Source organism: Dendrobates tinctorius, unplaced genomic scaffold, assembly GCF_039654945.1.
Source record: "Dendrobates tinctorius isolate UK_male_01 unplaced genomic scaffold, ASM3965494v1 ptg000083l, whole genome shotgun sequence".
Lineage (NCBI taxonomy): Eukaryota > Metazoa > Chordata > Amphibia > Anura > Dendrobatidae > Dendrobates > Dendrobates tinctorius.
Genome location: NW_027361751.1, coordinates 38,706,939 through 38,727,228, shown reverse-complemented (window position 1 = coordinate 38,727,228; position 20,290 = coordinate 38,706,939).

The following is a 20,290-nucleotide window of genomic DNA, read 5'->3' as shown; positions in this document are numbered from 1 at the left end:
GATGGGATGAATTGCTGAGTGAATATTGGGGTATGAAATGGAATGCTTTCATTTTGAATTATACCCTTTCACATCGCATGAACAAAAGTAACAATCGTCACTATGGTTCTTTTGCTCTCGCCATACCAAAGGATTCCCATAACGGAAAGCTTTTTCCTTACCCTTGAACCAATTTCGGAGGTCCTCCACACACCGTTTGCACACTTTATGAGGCGCCCAAGCTTTATCTTGATCTCTAAGCTTTAGTCCGAAATATGCGAAGTATACTTTTTTTCACAAAGTCTGTAATATTCAGCTGTTGCTTCAATACTGTATATTCACCACAAATGTAACAGAAACTGTCAGGTGAATTAATACACTTCCACTGAGCCATAATGCTAATTTTGGGAAACACGGTTGAATATGAAGAGCTAACACGAACTGAGATTAAAAAGTGTGAACAGGCGAGAACCAAGATAAAACAATTGAAACAAGCCCGGGCATGTCAGAGCCCGCTCGTTCAGCTTGCAACATGTTGATGCTGGTTTCTTTAGCTCACTCTGCAAGTTCTTTTCTTTGAAAGTTATATTTTTTTGGCATTGTATATCTTCATTGCATTTATGTGAATTAATTAATAGTAATTTTGACTTTCAAAACCCTAAGATAAAAAAAAAAATTGAGAAAAATTTACTAAATTTGAAGAGAATTTTGCATTTTGTGGCAAATCCTGACATCCAGGATTTTTTTCAATATTTTTTTCGTTTTCAGCACACCAAAATACATGGAAAATAGATGAAAATAATCAAACAGCTTTTTAGTCGCAGACCTGTGTTATTAATAACTCCACTGTGGTAGGGGTCTTTGGTACTTGCAGCCGATTCAGCCCACATATACTAGCGCCGCTATTATTATTATTTTTGGATGTTAAATCAAGTCTATAATGTCTAATAAAGGTGTGGACAGACGACCAGGTAGCAGTTCTGCATATCTGCTTGATGGAGGCGCTAGCCTTTTCCACCCATGAAACTGCTACTGCTTTGGTGGAATGAGCCGTGTATTTCTCTGAAGGTGTGAGGTTCTGAATCTGATAGGCCTCAACAACTGCCCTCTTGATCCAATTCTTGGATACCTTTCTTCCCCTATTCTGGCCATAGGGTTGAATAAATAGGTTTTTATCTTTCCTCCTTGGTTATGTGGAAATAGTGTAAAACCACCCTCCTTACGTCAAGAGAATGTAAATCTTCCTATTTTTTTTTTATTCAGGCAAAATGAAGGTATTATTATGTCCGGATTCCTGTGGAAATCTGAAAGCACCTTTATTAAAAATCGGATTGCAATCGTTCGATTTTACCGCCAATGGGTATGAGGCCTAACAGTCATGGTGGTACCGAGCCTCCACTCCCCGATATAGAGAGAGAAGAGGAATTCCATCTATCCCAGATTTTATCGAGTTTCCCTAGACAGCCCCTGTTTTGATAAAGTGTTCGCTCATATGGAATGACCGAGTTTACCAGGTCAATCCAGGCTCTGCGAGGGGGGTTCGACCCTCCCATCCAACGTAACGCCAGCACCTTCTTAGCCAAAAAAAGTGTCTTGCATAGAAAAATCCTAATACAGTGCCTTGCAAAAGTATTCAGGCCCCCGGAACTTTTCACCCTTTTCCCACATATCATGCTTCAAACATAAAGATACCAAATGTAAATTTTTGGTGAAGAATCAACAACAAGTGGAACACAATTGTGAATTTGAACCAAATTAATTTGTTTATTTTAAATTTTTGTGGAAATTCAAAAACTGAAAAGTGGGGCGTTCAATATTATTCGGCCCCTTTAACTTAATACTTTGTTGCGCCACCTTTTGTTCCGATTACAGCTGCAAGTCGCTTGGGGTATATCTCTATCAGTTTTGTACATCGAGAGACTGAAATTTTTGCCCATTCTTCCTTGGCAAACAGCTCGAGCTCAGTGAGGTTTGATGGAGATCGTTTGTGAACAGCAGTTTTCAGCTCTTTCCACAGATTCTCGATTGGATTCAGGTCTGGACTTTGATTTGGCCATTCTAACATCTGGAACCAGCGCGGCTACTGAAGACAAAAGGACACATGCGCAGCTCCCGGGAGCTAGCTGAGAACTGTCGGCAGAGACGTCTGCCCTGACTGTCTTCATACTCCTGCTTACAGCTTACAGCCGTGCCACGGTCTGTCCTGCACACCTGTACACACTGACCACTGATGATGAAGATATGTAACAAAGCTTTTTTGACCACCAGTATCACTTCCCCTGATGAAGCTGTTTCATAACAGCGATATGCGTGGGGTACTGGTTTTTGTTTCTCTCCCTCCTTCTCCACCTGTTTGATCTTTCCCCAGGTGCCTCTCCACATGGATTTAGGATGGCTGCATATCACAATTCTTTCTGGCATTTTCAAGGATCACTTGGGCTAGATATTTTTGCAGCGCTTCTTTGAGCTGCTACTATTTATACTTCAACCTAGAGTTTGATCCTGGGGTGAATACATGGACCTCATTGACTATAGCAGGCACATTGGGTCTGGTTGTCTGCGTTAGCTGTTATACACAGCACTAGGGTTTTGTGCAAGTAATTCTATAGCTCTGCACATATTTATTATCTTTTGGTGAGCATGCGGTTGATTCTAGCATTCATATTTCATAGTATAAGGCTGGGTTCTCACATAACGGAATTCCAGCGGAAGTTATCACGAGAATTCCGGAAATTCCGTGGGAAAATAGCATTTTAAATTCCCATGATTTTCCCGCGGAAAAGCGTAATTAGCATGCAGAATGCTAGCGTTTTCCAAGCGATCTTTAGCATCGCTTGGAGAACTGATTGACAGGTTGGTCACACTCATCAAACATTGTGTTTGACGAGTGTGATCAACTTTTTACTATTGAGGCTGCCTATGCAGCATCAGTAGTAAAAAGATCTAATGCTGAAAAAAAATAAATAAAAAAAAATCGGGTTATATTCACCTTCCGATGTCCCTCGCAGCGTCCCCAGGCCTCTGCGATGCTCCGGCAGGTCCCGCTCCCAGTGATCCACTGCGGCAATGACCTTTGATGACGTCGCGGTCTCACGAGATTTCTACAGCATCGCGAGACGCGACTTCAGCAAAGGTCATCGCAATGCATCACTGGGAATGGGACCTGCCGCATGTATCGTTGAAGCCTGGGGACGTCGGAAGGTGAATATAACCCGATTTTTTAAATTTCAGTTCTATTTTTTACAGGGATATGGTTCCCACAGTCTCCTCTCCTCCGGACCGTGGGTACCACCCGCAAATGTTCTGCTTACTTTTCGCATGGTGGGCACAGCCACATGCAGAAAGTAAGCAGAACAATGCATTCCTATGTGGGCGGAATCGCCGTGATTCCGCAAATTAATGAGCATGCTGCGGATTTTTCCGTGATGCGATTCCGCCATGGGAAAATCCGCAGCATTAGCACAGCATTGCGGAATCCCATAGGATTGCATGGGATGCTTTTTTGGCGTTTTCGCTGCAAAATCGCGTGGTAAAAACCGCCGCGGAAACGCGAAAAAACCTGAACGTGTGAACGCAGCCTAAATGTGGCTATGTGTCTGTTCTATTGATTTATTTATATAGATTCATGTGATAGGTCATGTCAGTAATGTTGCATTAGTATATTTATGACACATCTTATTATATTTGGATGTACATTTGGGGCTGCCTTATTTACACTGTGGATTGTCTCAAACAGGTCGTACGACTATTTGATGTTGATTCATGCATTTGGAGGTGGATTATGTATGTGTTTTTACTGTTTTAACAATTTGTCAATAAAGTTGTTGTTACTTTTATATCTAATGTTGTTGGTGTGCGTATCTTCTAGTAGCATAACACATCTAACACCATACTCTAGATCCGAACATCGGATAATTCAATAATGACCTCAACTGAAGATATACTTCACTGTTTTTATGAGTATTGTACAACATTATATAATTATAATTATCAGATATAGAATTACCCACACTGGATACTACCCAGCGGGCCTTTTTGGATGCTGATTTCACTATAGAGGAAATTAAAAATGCTATGATAGGTATGGCCTCTGGAAAGGCTCCTGGACCAGATGGGTTCCCTGTTGAAATGTACAGAAACTATCAAGATATTCTGGCACCACTTCTTCTAAAAGTATTTCAAGGGATTTGGAGGGGGGACTGCTTGCCTGCCTCCTTTTAGAAAGCAAACATTATCATACTTAAGAAAGAAGGGAAGGACCCCCATGATTGTGGATCTTATCCCCCCATAACAATGGCAAATGTAGATTATAAAATTTTCACTAAGATTCTAGCCACTAGATTAAACTCAGTAATATTAGATCTTATACACCCGGACCAGACGGGCTTCATGCCCGGTAAGAGCACCTCTATAAATATCAGGAGGGTCCAGTCAGTGGTTCAATATAGCTCCCTGGTACCGGATAATAACTGGGCTCTGGCATCACTAGACGCAGCTAGAGCCTTTGATTCCCTAGAATGGCCATTCTTGTTTGCATGTTTACAGAGATATGGCTTTGATGCTAAATTCCAAAAATGGATTGGTGTAATATACGCAAAACCTAAAGCTCATATAGTTATAAATACCTTCATATCGGAATTCTTTTCTCTTTCTAGGGGAACGCGCCAGGGGTGCCCCCTCTCTCCGGCCCTCTTTGCCCTCGGTATAGAAGAGTTGGCAATACGTATGAGGTCCTCTCCGAGTATTAGAGGTATAAAAATAGCAGATAGTTTAGACACTATTGGTCTATATGCTGACGACATGGTGATGTTTATGGATAAAGCAGATGAGACGTTGCCATGTGATTACTACCATAGATAAATTTAGTAAATACTCCGGCCTATATATTAACTGGAACAAGTCCACTCTCTTGCCCCTCTTTCATGGCCCTGCGATCATCTTAGCTCTTTGTCCCCATTGCCCGTAGTATCTTATTTTAAATATCTAGGAATTAATATATCTAAAAGCAGTGATCTTGACCTACAAATTAATATCTTCCCATTACTGGAACTGGTCAAACTCAAATTCGCCTCTTGGAGTAAACTTCCCCTATCTGTTGCTGGCCATATTAATCTAATTAAAATGATTCTACTTCCCAAACTTAGTTACTCCCTCCAGCATAGTGTGGTGCTGGTTCCTAAATTCATCTTCACCAATCTGAACTCCCTGACCACGTCCTTTATATGGGGGAAATCTAGACCCAAACTTAAATTATCCACTCTACAGAGGTCTAGATGGATGGGGGAGCGGCACTGCCGAATTTGTATTTATACTATATGGCAGGACAAATTAAAGCTTTGAGTAAGTGGATGCCGGATAATAATCTATATAACTCGGAACATCATTTCACTTATGCTGCAGAGATTGACTGTCCATTAGGCTTTTTAGAAACAGATATACTTATTGCCCCCTGATTGTTGCCTCTACTCCGTTTAGCGAGGTCGGTCTGTACACAGATCAAAAAAGTGATACGCTTTGAGGGCACTATAGCTGAAATGCCACTATGGAACAATAACTATTTCCCGGTACTGTTGAACCACCCATCCGCTGGCTTTTGGATCTCACATAATGTTTCTTTGATTAAAGACTTACTGTATATGAAGGTAATATACTTATGTCTTTTGAACAAATCCAATATAAATATAATGTCCCTAGATCCCAATTCTTTCGTTTCTTCAACTCAGATCAGGCTGTCCATTTACATTTACGGTATTCATGTACGACCCAAGCTATCTCATCTCTCCCTTTAATAGGAATCCTTAAATCCCAAGGACCTCAGGGCCTTATCTCTACTCTTTACACGTACATGTTGTCTGCGGGAACTGACTCTGATATAAAGACAATGAAGGGGAAGTGGGAGGGTCTCATTCCTGATGCTCACGCAGAGGATTGGGAGGAGATTCTAGAATCTTGAACTAAAGTATCTCCAACTATCAATAATAAAATGACGCAATTATATATCTTAGCGTACTGTTTCACTTAGCGACGCACCAGCAATCCCGACAACGATACGACCTGGTAAGGATCGCTGGTGCGTCGCTAAATGGTCACTAGTAAGCTGCCACACAGGCAGATTTACCCAACGATGCAGCAACGATCCAGCGATCCGTATAACGACCTTGGCAGTCATTGGAACCTTGTCACACAGCAGCGATTCTGACGACTCCCGCCTGCCTCCATGATTTCTGAGTCGCTAACGAGGTCGCTTGTCAGTGTCAAACACAGCGATGCGCGCTGGCCAGCGGGACACCAGCGATCAAAAAATGGCCCAGGACATTCGAGCACGATCAGTGACATCGCAGCGGGGGCCTGGTCGCCGCTACGTGGCACACATAGCGAGATCACTGGCGAGGTCGCTGTTGCGTCACAAAATCGGTGACGCTTCAGCGATCTATGTGAGACGGGGCCTTTACACCAGTCATATCTGACTCCATCGTGACTTTTCAGGATGGGTCGTCTGCAATCCTCGGAATGCTTGAGGTGTCATACAATGGAAGCAAACTGTACACATGGTGTGGGGATGCCCCATTGTCCCATCATACTGGGCTGATGTAACATCACTGTTAACATCCTTAGTGCAAATTCCTGTTCCTCTTAGTCCATTATTTTGTTTATTCGGGGTGTTAGACGAGGAGAACTGGGGACACTATACAGTGCCTTGCGAAAGTATTCTGCCCCCTGGAACCTTTCAACCTTTTCCCACATATCAGGCTTCAAACATAAAGATACCAAATGTAAATCTAATTGGTCTATAGTTCTGTCATTAGAGCCTATCAATTTCAGCCAAAATGGATTTAGTTTCCAAAAAGTATTATGTTTTGATTGGCCAAAAAGTATAATCGAACTATGATCTGAAATTCCTTTGTTACCATGTTCTATGTTGACTACCCACATTGCTAAGCTACTGGAAACAAATATATAGTCTATATGGGATAGAGTACGTTTAGTAGATGAGTGACAAGTGTACTCCTTTACCCCGCGGTGGCACATCCTCCACAGATCCAGCCAACCACTATCCTCCATAAACAGCGCCACTGAAGAGGGAGATGAGGGTAAAGAGGAGGTCCCTCCTGAAATCTCACCGTCTAGTCTAATTCTATCGAGACAGTTAACCATAACTAGATTAAAGTCCCCCATACATATAATGTGTGCATCAGGATAATTTAGAGCAAAGCTCATTGCCATCTGAAGAATTTACATATTGGCTGGGGGGGGGATTGTATATGGGTCACCCTCCCAGGGCCATGGCGTACTCGGTACCGGGCCGGTATCAGTGGGATGTGTCACAGTGGCGGTGACCCGGACCGTGGCCCTGGGTGCCCAAGTAATAGGAAGATGCGAATGGTGAAATGTAGTTAGATGAATAGTTCGTGACGCCACCTGTGGTGCTCGGCAAGGGAGGTGTTAAGCCGACGCTGCATGCAGATCCGCTGGGACTGATGTTGTGGTGCAGCAAAGATGTAAAAGCTCCCCACAGGTGAAGCTATAGTCCCAGGGCAGTGTATATGTGGTCGGCATGGGGATGTAGCGGTGCCGGAAAGGTAGGAAGCAGACAAGACACAGCGGGGTGCAATTTCTGTACCTTTGCTTGGTAACTAAAGTCCAGGGTCCTGATTACAGATGGTATTGGAGCAGGCTAGCCTGGAAGCAATTCAGGGATTCTCTCTCAGCAGATGGGCTGTGCAGTCTCCTTACTAGTGCTGATTTGCGGGATCTCCAGTACCGAGTTACACTGAAGTTACTCCTGTCAGATGTTCTCAAGGACTCTACTTGCACGGCAGACAGCTGTAACCTCTCTCGGGGACTCCTCGCTCCTGAGTCCTGGCTCACTATCCAAGCTGCTGTTGTGCCCTCAAGTCTTAGATGGGAGCAGGGCATTTACAGCCTCATACTCCACTGGTGTCTGTTGCAGGGCCGTTAGTATCCGTACAACCGTGTAGACCAGGCTCCAGTTCATGCGCTCTCTCCAGAGATGAGCTCTTCCTCTCAGCTCTATCTCAGCGCTCCTTCCACACGTCTGCACACTTCACCTTCCGCAGACTAACTGACTACTCCTTCCTCTTGGCCCTCAGAGAGCACTCCTCCCCTTCATCCCGGTTCAGAGTTCCCCCTGCTGGCCTGGAGTGGAACTGTATTGCATGCATAGATTGACTGCGAGAGAGACCCATCATTGCCTCCAAGCCTGGCATTACCCTCCCCTGGAGGAAGGCAAAGCCACTGTGGCGACCATACTCCTGGGGGCACCACATTCCCCCCTAGTGCAAGTCAGCACTCCTGGGCTGAACAAAACATGAAACATATAAACAGACAATAATAATTGTACAAGAGTTAAAAACGTAAAAGTTACAAAAACCAAAAGCTTCAAAAATGGTCCTATGATGATAAGTCCAAGCATCAATGTCCATGGTCCATTCCTGGGCAAATGGTGAAATATACACAGGAAAGTTTTTGACCACACAAGTCCTGTGGTACGATGTCCATAAAATAAAACTGGCAAATCCAAAGGAAACTCTTACAGGTTACCTGTAGGCACAAAGCTTGAAAAACAGTTACATATATACACATACAATTTCAACATTTACATTTATCTATATACGATATCTGATGGGTGGTATCCCTTGTGTAATGCGGGTAGACCTGCGTAATACTGGTGTAGTGGGTAATGTACTGGATACACTACTGGGGGTTCTGCATGGCACAGGGATCCTAGATTGTCTGTGAACTCTTAGACTCACCAGGGGCATAACAGGTTCACCACTGGCAGGGCGAGGGTTCTCTGGCTCCACTGCTGGTGTGGCACCTGCTGCCTGATTTTCCTGATCCTCAGGATTTCCTTGAGTCACGTCTTCCTGTGCTGCCAATTGGGGAAACGTCAACACTGGCACCACTATAGCATCATTTACTTTGGTCCAATTCGCAGGGAATTCCCCCAGTATTGAGCAGACATTCGCTTCTTCCTCTGTGAGTTGGAGGTTATCTGGTTCTTCCACTCTTTCCTTCAGCAGGTCAGGACATAGTTTCAGGTGATCTCTTGATATTGCTGCTGAGGTTTCTTCTCCATCTTTGCTAATAAGGCATACCTAGGTATTATCAAAGTTCGAGGGCAGAATGGTATAAGGTTCAGCTTCCCATTGATCATCCAATTTGTGCAATCTTCTCTTCCTTTTTAAGACTTGTTCTCCCGGCGACAAATGAACGGCAGGTGCATTTTGATTGTAAAACTTTTCCTGCTTTGGTCTTGCCTGGGCTAGACTCTTTTCCACGCATTCTTGAACTCTTCTGTACTGTTGTTGTCTTTCTGTATCCCAGTCAGCATCTTGTGACGTTACTTCGGGCTTAAGGACTCCCATGTCCAAATCAATAGGCAGTTTACCAGGTCTTGCTCTCATTAAGTAGGCTGGGGTACAGTCGGTGGAATTTACTGGAATATGGTTGTAGAGGTCCACCAGATCTGGCAACTTCTCAGGCCACAGATTCCTCTCCTCCATGGGCAAAGTCTTCAGGAGGTCAATCACTACCTGGTTCATCTTCTCACACATGCAATTGGTCTGTGGGTGATACGGTGTTGTCCGGTTCTTCTTACAACCATACAAGTTACAGAATTCTTGGAACACTTCTGCCTCGAAAGCTGGACCCTGATCAGTAAGCACTCTTTCAGGATATCCATGTGGTCTACAGAAGTGCTGTTGGAATGCTCTGGCTGCTGTCCTGGCTGTCTGATCTTTGACAGCACAACTACCAGGAATCTTGAGTAGTGGTCCACAATGGTAAGAGCATAGATGTAGCCAGAACGGCTTGGAACCAGCTTCACATGGTCCAGGGCTACCAACACAAGGGGCTGTTTGGTGATGATTGGTTGTAGAGGAGCTCTCTGGCTGTTTCGATCCTTTCTGCGCAGGTTACATTGTCCACACTCCCGACACCACCTCTCAATGGCTTTCCTCATACCAGCCCAGTAGAACCTCTCCCGGAGCAATGCTTCCAACTTCTTCCATCTGAAGTGTCCAGCTCCATTGTGGTATGCTTCCAGGACCATTGATGCCTCTCTCTTTGGGACTATCACCTGCCAAACCAGCTCATGAGTACGGGCATTGATACTCCTCCGACACAGTTTTCCTTCATAAATGAACAGCCGACCTCTTTCCTTCCACAACTGCTGGGTTTCTTCAGGAGCATCCGACTCTGGACGTAAGTCAGCTTGTGACAGTAGCTCCTTCACCAGGCGGACTGCAGGGTCACTATCTTGCGTTTCTGCCCAATCATGATGGGGCAATGGATTCAGGGTGAGCTCCTTCAAGCCAGACCGTCTGTTTCTCACTCCTTGAGCACGCTGGGCCGCAAATGGCCGGTGGAAGGGAGGTAACTCTATTTCTTCAAGAGCCTCTGGGTCTTCTCCTGCATCTGGTAGGTTAGGCATTCTGGACAGCGCATCAGCATTGGCATTCTTGTGCCCTGCCCGGTACTTAATGTTAAACTCATAGTTAGATAGCCGAGCCATCCATCGCTGTTCCAGTGCACCTAGTTTTGCAGTGTCCAAGTGCGCCAACGGATTGTTGTCCATGAAGATAGTGAACTTGGTGGAGGCTAGGTAATGTTTGAACCTTTTGGTGACAGCCCAGACTATGGCAAGGAACTCCAGCTTGAAAGAATTGTAGTTGTCAGGGTTCCTTTCAGTGGGGCGCAGCTTCCTGCTGGCATAGGAGATCACTCTTTCTTTCTGTACCTGCGACAGTACTGCTCCTAGTCCCACGTTGCTGGCATCAGTGTACAGCACAAAGGGTTTGTCAATCTGGGTAGGCCAGAACTTCATCTCCTGTGAGAGCCATCTTGAATCTGGTGAAGGACGTTTCCAACGCTTCAGTCCATTCAAAGGTGGAATTTTTCTGTTTGGTCTTCTTGGACTGCCCCACCAGAAGATTTTGCATAGGGGTGGCTATTTCAGTAAAGCCTTTGATGAATCTTCGGTAGTAGCCTACCAGTCCAAGGAATTGGCGTACTTCATGAAGGTTGCTGGGCTTCGGCCAGTCCCGGATGACTGTGATCTTATCAGGATCTGGTGCCACACCTTCTGCACTGACCACATGACCGAGGTACTGCACCTTGGGTTTCAGGAAGTGTTACTTGGAGGGCTTCACCTTCAGGCCAAAATTGGACAAAACTTCAAACACTTCAGCCAGGTGTTCCAGATGATCTTCATAGGTATCATCCAGATACAACAGGACCGTCTCAAAGTTCATGTGTCCAAGGCAGCACTCCATCAGCCGTTGAAATGTTCCTGGGGCTGTGCAGAGTCCGAATGGCATATAATTGAACTCACAGAGACCCATTGGAGTGGTAAATGCTGTTTTATCCTTGTCTGCCTCTGCCTCGGGAACCTGCCAATACCCACTAGTGAGATCCAAGGTGGAAAAGTAGTTAGCAGTTTTAAGTGCAGCTAATGATTCCTCAATTCTAGGTAGTGGGTAGGCATCTTTATGTGTAATGCTGTTAATTTTCCTGTAATCAACACATATTCTCATGGTACCATCCTTTTTCTTTACAAAAACTATGGGAGCTGCCCATGGGCTACAACTGTCTCTGATAACGCCTGCTTCCTTCATCTCCCTCAACATACTCCTAGCACATTGGTATTGTGTTGGGGGTATAGGTCTGTACCTCTCCTTTATGGGTGGATGGTCTCCAGTGGGGATATGATGTTGAACCCCTTTTGCCTGCCCAAAATCTAGTGGGTGTTTGCTGAATACCCGCTCATACTCTTGTGTCACTCTGTAAACCCCATTTTTCTGGTAGGAGGGCGTAGAGTCAGTTCCCACCTGCAGTTGCTGGCACCACTCCTCCATCTGCTTCACAGAGCCATTGTCCTCCACCTGATCGGATGAGACCAAGGGCTCTGCTGCCTGCAAAGAGTTGTTATTGACAGTGAGCAGCTTAGCAACTGTGGCATACAGAGGGATCGTGGCCTCCTCCTCCCCACAATTCAAAAGGCGTACAGGTACTCTCCCCTTTCGTGCATCAACCACCCCTCTGGCTGTCAGGACAGTAGGCCTGCTATCGGAGTATACTGGTTCTACCAATGCCTGGTAATCTCTCCCTCTAAGACCTATAGCTGCCCAACACCAAACCAACATTTCACATCTAGGGGGTATTGCAATGGGGAAGGGATCACTCACTTTGACACTGCCAATTTCTCCACCAGAGAGTTCTACCTGTTGTCTTTGCATCAGGGCTCTGATCTCTTTTTGTTCACTGGAACCAGCAGTCTCAGCCACCTGTTGCAACAAGACAATAACCTCGGACAGACAGTTTTCAATTACATTTGTACCAAGAGTCATCATGGGATTACATTCACGTCGATCAATATCAACAACTATCAGACCTTGAGATTTTAGCTCTACCCGACCCACTTTAAGGCTGAGTTCACACGTGGCGTTTTTTTCACGTTTCCGCGGCGGTTTTAACCGCGCGATTTTGCTGCGAAAACGCGAAAAATAAGCATCCCATGCATTCCTATGGGATTCCACAATGCTGTGCTAATGCTGCGGTTTTTACCGCGGCGGAATCGCTTCACGGTAAAAACCGCAGCATGCTCATTAATTTGCGGAATCGCGGCGATCCCGCACCCATAGGAATGCATTGTTCCGCTTACTTCCCGCATGTGGCTGTGCACACCATGCGGAAAGTAAGCAGAACAATGGCGGATGGTACCCACGGTCCGGAGGAGAGGAGACTGTCCTCCTGGCTTTGGGTACCATATCCCTGTAAAAAATAGAATTTAAAATAAAAAATATTGTTATTCTCACCCTCCGACGTCCCGCGCAGCCTTCCCGCTTCTCTTCACGCTCCGGTCCCAGTAGTCCTTTGCGAAAATGCCCGCGATGACGTCCCTTCTCACGGGATCGCGAAGTCTCGCGGTCATTCGCGCGACGTCATCGCGAATTACCGCGAGACGTCGCGATCCCGCGAGAACGGACGTCATCGCGGGCATTTTCGCAAGGGATTACTGGGAACGCCTGCGCGGGACGTCGGAAGGTGAGAATAACACCGTTTTTTATTTTTTTTTTACATTCTATCTTTTACTATTGATGCTGCATAGGCGGCCTCAGTAGTAAAAAGTTGGTCACACTGTCAAACACTATGTTTGACGAGTGTGACCAATCTGTCAATCAGTTCTACAAGCGATGCTACAGATCGCTTGGAAAACGCTAGCATTCTGCAAGCTAAATACGCTTGCAAAATGCTAGTTTTTCCGCGGGAAAATCGCGGGAATTTAAAATGCGATTTTCCCGCGGACTGGAATTCCGGAATTCTCGCGGTAATTTCCGCGAGAATTCCGGTACGTGTGCACTTAGCCTAACAGTAATCTCTTTACATCCTATCTGCGGCAAAGACTGACCGTTACTGGCAACTACTGTCAGTTCATCAGTTGGGCCATGGGTAAGTTCTGAATCAGCCCAATACCTCTTGCAAAGAATGTACGGCATAGTGGTCACCTGGGAGCCAGTGTCCAGCAAAGCGTTCATGGGGATGCTGTCAATCACCACAGGAAGGATCGGTCTCCCTCCGACATACTTGGCTCTCCAGTTCTTTGGGCCTTGTGGTCCTACTCCTGGGGGTTGGCCCTCTGCCCCAGGGGTTGCTCATTTAAAGGACAAAATCTTGCAAGATGACCAGCCTTGTAGCAGCGATGACAGATGGGACGTCCGTCCTGGTCATAGCGATCGTTGTTCCTCCCTCGAAGTGGCGGGGTTCTCCTCCTCCGGAGCCACGGGACATCCTCTGGACTGGAAGCAAGCTGGATCTTTTCCTTGGAGGACACCTGCAGGGACTGAGCGGTATTGGTAAGTGCAGCCATCCCTTTGGTCAACTCCTGGACCTGAAGACGCATCTCCTCGGTTGGATCTTTATCCAGAGTCTGTGCATCAGCCTCCACAGGGATGGAAGGGAAAGATGTTCCTTCCTTGTGATAAGTCATCGCTGGGCGCCTAGGGGGCGCTGGACGGCTGTCAGTTGATTCCTGCAGTACCCGAATAGCCCTGTCCTTAAAATCAGCAAAGTCCAGATCAGGGTTTTGCAGGGTTATGATACGCAACTGTCCTCTGTGGTACTGGACAGGAGTCCTTCAATGAACTGCTCCATTAACAGCTTGTCTTCCTCCTTCACACTGTCAGGATCAACTTGCTTAACTGCTCGCAGCGCCTCCTGCAGGTTGAGAGCATAGTCCCTTATATTGTTCTGCGCCTTCTGTTTACAGCCAAAGAACCTCATCTAGATTTCAGCTGCAGGGCGGGTGTCAAAGGTGCTTCTCAGCTTGGCCAGGATCTTTGTAACAGTCTCTTTATCAGTGTCCTGCCAGGCTTTCACTTCTCTCTGCGCTGCACCCGTTAGCTGTCCAATTAGGATATTCACTTTCTGGCTCTCAGACAGAGGGTAGACTTTAAACAAACTTCACAGTCTCTCTTTGAATTCACTCAGGGTATGTGACTCACCTGAGTACTGCTGTAGCCAGGCCGCTCCCGGTATGTAGGGCATACATGAAGAGAGAAGGAAGATCCGGCACTGGAGACTTGATAAAATCCACGATAAGTTTTATTCACATAATTTCATGATAAAACCATAAAGGGGAAAACAGACCCCCACGCCTGACGCGTTTCGAACCTTAACCAGGTTCTTTCTCAGAGACATGAAACAAAACAGTTCACAAAATGATTATATACATTCCTAATCAGCAGAGGGACTCCACACGTGTATAATCAAAGAGGCAGACAACTAAGCCCTCAAATCACTGGTGGAGTCACTCCCTTGCAAGAAGAAAAAAAAAAAAAAAAAATGTAGGGCATAGACAGCGGCATTATGGGGACCGCTGCGGCGGGCGCTCCTCCTTGCGGTGCTGCGGGGTTGGCGGCGGCGGCCGCCGCTGCATTGCCGTGTGGCGCGGACATTCTCTTCCCCCCTAGTTAACGTTAGCCAGGGCCGGGGCTTGTGTGAGCTCACCGGCGGCCGCTTCGCAGGCCCGATACTCCGGGCTGTAGGCAGCAGCTCCTCCTCTTCTCGCACGCTGTCCTCTCTTCCCGCGCGGCACTTCACTTCTTCACGCTCTGTGGCAGGCTCCGCCCACAAAGGCCTGCCCCTTCTTCTTCTCGCGAGCGCCAAGCAGCGCGGCAATTGGCGCCAATTTCACACACAGTCTTTTACACAAACACAGTCTATGGCACACAGGACCCGGGGGTACCGGGCTCCGTAATCCTGTTCGTGACGCCAAATTTGGTCGCCCTCCCAGGGCCGTGGGGTACTCGGTACCGGGCCGGTATCAGTGGGATGTGTCACAGTGGCGGTGACCCGGACCGTGGCCTTGGGCGCCCAAGTAATAGGAAGATGCGAATGGTGGAATGTAGTTAGATGAATAGTTTGTGACGCCACCTGTGGTGCTCTGCAAGGGAGGTGTTAAGCCGACGCTGCATGCAGATCCGCTGGGACTGATGTTGTGGTGCAGCAAAGATGTAAAAGCCCCCCACAGGTGAAGCTATAGTCCCAGGGCAGTGTAGATGTGGTCTGCACGGGGATGTAGCGGTCCCAGAAAGGTAGGAAGCAGACAAGAGACAGCGGGGTGCAATTTCTGTACCTTTACTTGGTAACTGCAGTCCAGGGTCCTGATTACAGATGGTATTGAAGCAGGCTAGCCTGGAAGCAATTCAGGGATTCTCTCTCAGCAGATGGGCTGTGCAGTCTCCTTACTAGCGCTGATTTGCGGGATCTCCAGTACCGAGTTATACTGAAGTTCCTCCTGTCAGATGTTCTCAAGAACTCTACTTGCACGGCAGACAGCTGTAGCCTCTATCGGGGACTCCTTTCTCCTGAGTCCTGGCTCACTATCCAAGCTGCTGTTGTGCCCTCAAGTCTTAGATGGGAGCAGGGCATTTACAGCCTCCTACTCCTCTGGTGTCTGTTGCAGGACCGTTAGTATCCATACAACCGTGGAGACCAGGCTCCAGTTCATGCGCTCTCTCCAGAGATGAGCTCTTCCTCTCAGCTCTATCTCAGTGCTCCTTCCACACTTCTGCACACTTCACCCTCCGCAGACTAACTGACCACTCCTTCCTCTTGGCCCTCAGAGAGCACTCCTCCCTTTCATCCTGGTTCAGAGTTCCCCCTGCTGGCCTGCAGTGGAACTGTGTTGCATGCATAAATTGACTGTGAGAGAGACACATCATTGCCTCCAAGCCTGGCATTACCCTCCCCTGGAGGAAGGCAAAGCCACTGTGGCGACCATATTCCTGTGGGCGCCACATATACACATAGTATAACATGTGTCTTGGAGTTGATCAGTGCGTTTACAAAAGCAAAGCGTCCTTCCAGGTCTCTTCGAGCCTCCCTGACCTCCCATCTCGCAACACTATGTAGCAACAATGAAACTCCCTCTAGTAGCTAGTATGAAATGAGTGAATAAACCACTGTATCCATGGCTTCTGTACATGTCATTTGAATCTCTGGTGAGGTGCGTCTCAATCAGAGCTACGATGTGAGGGTGATGGTGCTTAATCTCAAAAAAAACCTTAATTCTCTTGAGAGGAGTCCCAAGACCCCTCACATTCCAGGTCTTACAGACAATTTCAGAATCCATGTCGCCTCATTTAGGTATGAGGTGCCGTATCATGCGAGTGGAGTTTACAGGCAACACACAGAGATGTTTGGCGGCAATATCTATAAAAACTACAACAAACAGGACTAACAAGAAAAAGAGAACAATAAGAAGCTCAAAAATAAAGGAGCAAAGTCCTGTGCTAATATCGTAGATCAAACAAGGGGATACCCTCGCTGGAAACAGTGTCCGGTATGGTTGTTAAGTCGGACGCCAGTGGAAGGAGCTCCAATTCTACAGTACTTCGGATAAATCTCAATTAGCTACAAACATATCAGGACTTATTTTCACGAGATGCCGTGAGAGCGTAACCACACAGCTGCCTCCGCCGGATCCGTAAAAAACATGGAAGAGCTCTCATGGACAATGCAGAGACGAGCTGGATATATCATTGAATACAGGATGTTCTTTTCTCTGAGCTGCATGTCCATGAATTGTGCCCTTTGCTTTTCGAGTTCCAAAGAGAAATCAGTATTGCAAAAAAAGGGGGAGACAAAAAAGCGCAATAGGGTCTTATCCACGTTACAAAAGACAGTATATCATGAAATATGCTCACCTGGTTAGGATGAGATAAGAGCGTGTAGGTAGCGGCTGCTGCAGATCCACAGGTCTTCAGTGACCAAAGAAATGATGAATCCAAAGGGAGTTTGTAGCTATATTCCGCGCTTCCGCTTTAGACAAATTCCAGGAGAATGCTGTATGATTGCAGTGGTTTTATTCTACGCGTTTCAGGGGTCTCATGCCCCCTTCATCAGGAAATACCACAAATACATACAGGTATCACAGACATAAATAGGTTTGTAAGGATGCTGGATTTCAAAAAAATGAGTGCCAACAAGTCAGATGGTGCAGTGTCAAAGTTCAATGACACCACATGGTTAACAGTTAACCTAAGATATATTACAAAAGAATACGTATTTTAAAAGATTTTTTGATTAAATTTTCGTTTACAAAACAGATAATAAAGTCAAATTTACGATTTAAACAAAAAAAAAAAAAAAAAAAAGGGGAAGGGGGGAGTTTATTCCTGTTTAGAGGTGGATACCTTACAAGTGGACTATCGTATGGAAACAGCAAACCGCTTTTTTTTCATTGAAACATTGCAATCTTAATACAAAAAGGGGAAAAAAGTAAAAACATAATTTTAATTCATTACCAATAAAAAATATATAATTTTAGTTAAATTCTAAAAAATTAAATATAAATTATTTTTTAGTATATGGGTGGCTTCATTAAAAGACTTATGTGTCAGGGGGTGAACACTAAAGCTGCCTGCGATCTTATCTATTAATGAAGCCACCCATTCACTCTGCCGCTTTATCCTGCGTTTTTTCTTTGAGCAGTAGTTGGCTCCTGCACAGCGTCCTGTGTGTTGCTGCATCTGATATTAACCCCCTTTTTTATGTGCTTCATGTTATATCTAAAATTTGCCCATGATCTTTGTATTAGTGAAGTAATGAATCCATGCTGTTTGCGTTCTCATTCTGAGCAGCGCTGGCTGCTGTGCAGCTTCTCGTGTGTTGCTGCTTTTAGCATCCTTTATTATTTTTTAACCCATTTCCTCTATACTAAAAAATAATTTATATTTAATTTTTTAGAATTTAACTAAAATTATATATTTTTTATTGGTAATGAATTAAAATTATGTTTTTACTTTTTTCCCCTTTTTGTATTAAGATTGCAATGCTTTCAATGAAAAAAAAGCGGTTTGCTGTTTCCATACGATAGTCCACTTGTAAGGTATCCACCTCTAAACAGGAATAAACTCCCCCCTTCCCCTTTTTTTTTTTTTTTTTTTTTTTTGTTTAAATCGTAAATTTGACTTTATTATCTGTTTTGTAAACGAAAATTTAATCAAAAAATCTTTTAAAATACGTATTCTTTTGTAATATATCTTAGGTTAACTGTTAACCATGTGGTGTCATTGAACTTTGACACTGCATCATCTGACTTGTTGGCGCTCATTTTTTTGAAATCCAGCATCCTTACAAACCTATTTATGTCTGTGATACCTGTATGTATTTGAGGTATTTCCTGATGAAGGGGGCATGAGACCCCTGAAACGCGTAGAATAAAACCACTGCAATCATACAGCATTCTCCTGGAATTTGTCTAAAGCGGCAGCGCGGAATATAGCTACAAACTCCCTTTGGATTCATCAAAGAGAAATCAGGGAAGATCGAATTGGCATTGTTAAACTTAATAGGGCTTTTTTGTTTTGACGTGCCAGACGTAATATAGCATCTCTGTCCTTACAATTGAGGAGGCGTGCCAGGAATGGTCTAGGTGGACTGCCCGGTGGAAGTGGCTTTGTGGGGACCCTGTGAGCCCTTTCCACAGAAAACGTGGAGGAGAATTCATCTTCTAGAGTATCCTTAAGCCAGCCCTCTAAGAATTGCTCAGGTTGTTGACCCTCCGAGCGCTTCGGCAATCCTATAATCTGAATGTTATTTTGGCGGTCTATTTTCAAGATCATTCGCTTTTTGCTTCCAGGCACTTATAGAGCCAGCCACTCTTGTTAACTTAGTTTCCATGGGTGGGAGATTATCTTCCAAGTGGAATACTCTCGTTTCCACTTCTGTAATGCGCCCCCTCGTGGTTTGCATATCCTGCCAGAGATGGCCCACCTCAGAGTGCACATCCTCTATCTTTTCGGTCAGGGATGCTCTAGTTAAAGATATGGTCTGCATTAACTGTTCGGATGCTTGCCTAAAGGGGGTTTTACACTAAGCGATATTGCTAGCAATATCGCTAAAACGTCACTGGTTTTGTGACGTTATAGCGATATTGCTAGCGATATCGCTATATGTGATACTTACCAGCGACCGCCTCCCCCGCTGTCCATCGCTGATCGCGCGAGAATGTCCGGCTCCATTTCTCGTCGGGGGCTTCCTGCTGAGACTTCCTGCTGTGACGACGAGCGACGCTGGATGCGGGCGGGAGGACGTCAGGATCGCTGTGTGTGAAAGGTGAGTATCGTGCGCTGCGTCGCTGCTGCATCGCTGTGAGATCTTTCTGTATGAAAGCTCACTAGCGATCATTTAGCGATGCACCAGCGATCCTGACCGGGTCGGATCGCTGGTCGGATCGCTGGTGCATCGCTAAATGTAAAAGGGCCTTAAGAGTGAGATCGTCTTGGTCCCCACCTCCCTATCAGAAGCATGGTTTTTACGCAGATCTGTAGCTTTAGCATGTGATGAATTGTGCCTGAGAGATCGTGCACGATCGGACGGATCAGTTCTTGCAAATTCTTTTAGTTTGTCAGCCGCCCCCGACCCTTTTGAGCGATTCATATTGAACAGCGATGCAAAATGGCAAGCTGAATAAACGTGTGCACACAAAGTCCCCTTTTTCCTCAGACTCCAGCAGCAATAGTGTTAATCTAGAATATATATATAAATATGCTCATTTATACTTGGTAGTAAAGAGGAGTGCAGGGAGCTCAGAATGGGGTCGTAGGATGAAGTGCTGAGTTGTGACTGGCCTGGGGTCGTCACCCAGGTCCCACAGCGCAGGGTGTATAGAAGTGCCTGCAGGGGGGGCCACAATCTGAGTGTACAGACCCCTGAAATGGCGGGAGCCGTGGGCTAGCTTAATGTGACCAGGGAGCGCGGGGCTCATTTCTCAGAGCTCACA